This window comes from Tachysurus fulvidraco, chromosome 1 (genome assembly GCF_022655615.1).
Source record: "Tachysurus fulvidraco isolate hzauxx_2018 chromosome 1, HZAU_PFXX_2.0, whole genome shotgun sequence".
NCBI lineage: Eukaryota > Metazoa > Chordata > Actinopteri > Siluriformes > Bagridae > Tachysurus > Tachysurus fulvidraco.
Genome location: NC_062518.1, coordinates 1,815,098 through 1,819,421, shown reverse-complemented (window position 1 = coordinate 1,819,421; position 4,324 = coordinate 1,815,098).

Here is a 4,324-nt window from a genome sequence, read left to right as displayed (position 1 = left end):
GATAGATAGATAGATAGATAGATAGATAGATAGATAGATAGATAGATAGATAGATGGATAGATAGATAGATAGATAGATAGATAGATAGATAGATAGATAGATAGATAGATAGATGGATGGATGGATGGATGGATGGATGGATGGATGGATAGATAGATAGATAGATAGATAGATAGATAGATAGATAGATAGATTGTTGAATGGATGGATGTATACATGGATAGATAGATAGATAGATAGATAGATAGATAGATAGATAGATAGATAGATAGATAGATAGATAGATAGATAGATAGATAGATGTATACATGGATAGATAGATGGATGAATAGATAGATAGATAGATAGATAGATAGATAGATAGATAGATAGATAGATAGATAGATAGATAGATGGATGGATGGATGGATGGATGGATGGATGGATGGATAGATAGATAGATAAATAGATAGATACATACATACATACATACATACATACATACATACATACATACTGTAGATAGATAGGTAGATAGATAGATAGATAGATAGATAGATAGATAGATAGATAGATAGATAGATAGATAGATAGATAGATAGATAGATAGATAGATACGATGGATGGATGGATGGATGTTATTCTGTAATAAATAAAAGTTTACACTGGGGTCATATGTCCTTAAATGCTGACTTCTTTGCCTCTATCACCCTGATTTAACTTTAGACCACACCTTCTTAACCCTCTATGCCTTGAAAGTAAATGGCTGTATGCCAGTCATTGTCCAGCAAATACTGCAGGTTATACTAGTGTGGGCCAAAATCTAATAAAAGAAAAAAAAAAGCAAAGATCTCAAAGATCCTGGATTGAAAACAGCGGTCATTCAGCAACATGCAACCGGGAGCCGCAATCTCAGCCAGCCGTGACTGCAGCATGATTACCGAGAAGCATGAGGCATAATTTACCTGCAAAGTGTGCCATTGTGTTCGTCCCATGCCACACACCTTCCTTTTATCAAAGTGAAGAATGGCCTCATCAACTGCAGCCAGCGCTGAGCACCGAGTTAGCAGCTCCAGAGCTCAGGAATCGTTTCAGCCACCTCAGTGTTCCCTCTTTGCTTAGAAAACGTGAAACAGGGTCAAAATAAGCCCTGGTCTGCTTCACCATGATGATCACAAGTATGACATGTTCAGCATGCAAATAAAGCCTCCAGATTTCCAGTTATCATATTAAAAATAAATCTCATGCAAGCAACTAGTAATCTTAGGCCTTGTGCAGGTTTACTGTAGATAGTAGACAGTCTACTGTCATATATTTTTAGCTTATCCCATGAGGACCGCCATGTCCATAAGTCTCGGCATTCCAAACTAGAAAACTTCACCATCCAGTATGAACTAATCCTCTTTGTGTAATTGCCCATTGTGGTTCAGTGTATAATTTGCAAACTGAGAATAAATCCCCACAAACTGAATACTTCGCTTTTCATTTTCAATTGTCTGGATTATTTTATACATTTACAACTCATTTTTATTTTTAATGGAGACTTTACTGGATGAATGGAGTCCATGGGATGTTTAAACAAGCTCATCTCTAATGCTATGGGGTTATGTTATGGAAAGGAGTTAGAGTACATAGAATTTTAATACACTCACAGGTGAGAAGTTTAATACACTCACGGGTGATCAAATTGCTAAATGGTACAAGCAAATAAAACAGAATTTTACCACAAACACTTCTAGCACTGTTTCTAGCTTCATGCTAACAACAAAAACATTAAACAGCATGATATACTGTGTGATTTTTCCAGTTTTCCAGTTTTCCAAAGTCATCATTCATCTACATAGAGTCGATAAAAAGAAACTAACACCTACCAGGTACAAACATCGCACTTCTTTTCCCCTTCTGTAAATTTCCTTATAATCTCATTTTGACTGCTTAGCATATGCCGCTTCATCGGGCAAAACTATAAAAGCAAACTTCAAGCAAGACCTCTAGTGTCTTTCTTTTAAATTTGTATTTTTATCCTAGTGTCATCCAGAATGTAGTGGTATATATTTTATTTTATTTAGGTAGGATTCTAAATTAGTATAATCTCAGAGCACTTGACTGCTTCAATTCACTCTTTCAGTGGAAACATGGGACCATATGAGATCATTCACCATCTAACTCTGTTTCCGTCTCTGTCGCCACCAAAATCCTGTTCTTTTCTACCCTGTATAACCTCTAGACCATCCATCAGACCAGTCAGCAAAGACAAACCAGACGTGAGACTGGCACTATTTCAGTCACCACTGCCTTATTGGTATTACAAACAAACCATATGTTCTATGAAGCAATGTTTTCCTGAACTCTGCAGAAAGAAAATTGAATAGAATTGGAAATGCTACAGCTAAATTGTAGATGTTGACACGTCTGTAAATGAATCATATTAATCAAGTGTTCATACGTGTTATTCAGTGGATTGGATGCTTTGTCAAGTATTTTGTATATTTCACACAGTATGCAGAACACATAGACCTTAGCATATTGAAAGTCTGAGCGTGATTGCACTTGACTGAATAGTAGGTGCTATACATGCCTGATTAATGCTGTATTAATGTTAGCCCTAGAAGGATTTATACGGTCTCTTATTGAGCAGGTGTTACAACTCAGGGCAACAGGCTGTCTTTATGATGAAGGTCTTGTTCTGCTATTGCAATATCTTAGCCTTGAAGGAGTGGAGTGGAAAATCAAATGTGAGGAATCGTGACAATTTTCCAGAAAATCTTTTCTTTGCTTTTCTTTTATGACGGCAAGGTTAGCAAACATGGCAACATAACAAAACCAACAAAGTAATTTTGATTCATCATGAATCTACAGTGCAATGCCACTATCTGAAGTGGGTGGGATCTAAATATGAAGGTTTTTTTTATTTATTCTTTCTTTCTTTCTTTCTTTCTTTCTTTCTTTTCTTTCTTTTTTAAATATAAACCCCACCAGTTACACTGACAAAACAAACCCAGAGGTAGATATGCCAGCTCTGCTAGCATGCTACGTAAATTCTCTGGCGGTTTGTCAAAACTTCATGCTTAGGCTCATCTACTTATAAGATTCTTTTTTAAACATCTCTCTTTTTTCATATCTGCCTGTGATTATTTCAAACAAATGTAGTTAGTTATTTTTCCTGCATTCTAAAAAGCTAGTAGCTAACGTTTAATATTAAGGACGTTGTAAAAACCTTTAAGCTTTTTTGCTACCTCCTGTGGGATTTCGTTCCTGATGTATATTTCTAGTCTTAACTAAATGCAAGCTTTCTAAATTAAATCCATTTTCCAATCCATCAATTTTCAATACCGATTATCCTACACAGGGTCACAGAGAGCCTATCCCAAGGGTCTTGGAAGATAAGGACGGGACCCCCTGTGGATAGGGAACCAATCACACACAATTACACACCCGTTGGCACACTACGGACGATTTAGAGATGCCAATAGGCAGAGCAGGGAATCAAACGTCCAACCTTGAAGCTACAAGTCAAACTAAGCTTAGTCTGTTTAGACCATATTACTTTAACATTACTAATAATGTATTCATATGCGATTGCGTCCCCAGTCTACTACAGTATGTGCAATCTCCATAAAACGGTTCTGTGCACTTGTTAGGGTGAAAGCACTGACTGTTTTTATCTCATTCAGATCATATTGTCATATTATTATTCAAAATGCTTCTGGTGTACATGTGGAGGCAGCAGACTTGTAGCATGTCAGTAGCGGATTTTTTACACACTGTACTTCTCACTGGTTTCTGTCTGACTTTGGAGAAGTAATTACAGCAGCACAGGTAGTCTGTAGAAATGCGGTATAATAAGTGTGACATTACTCAAGCCCCCAGCTGGTAGTAGAAGCCAAATGTAATATTTCCTGGGAGGACCTGATGAAGGGATTTGTACAAAGAGATACACCTAGTCTTGAATAAAAGAGACACAAAATCCAGGCACACATAAGTGGATTACACTGCTTTAGCGTGAGGGAATCTAATTTTAACGGTACAAGAAGGGGGTCGTGGTCGGGCTCCGTCAGAAAACGAGAGAGCAGACGGGCTCATTATGTAGAGTTACTTTTTTACTCTGACATTATGGGCATCGAGGGAGTTAGGAACAGCCGTGTATTATTGGATGAGGATTCTTGCCAACCTTTAGCCTTGGCTCTCTGCTCATTCTGCCTTGGGCAGTAAGCTTGTCTAAAACAGTGTGTGCCTGCAATACACACTGAGAAAGATTTTGTAGCAGGATTTCAATCTCTCACACTCAAGCAGGCTGTGTATTAGGATCTCCTCAAACCAGCCATTGAGTTACCCTCCAAGTTC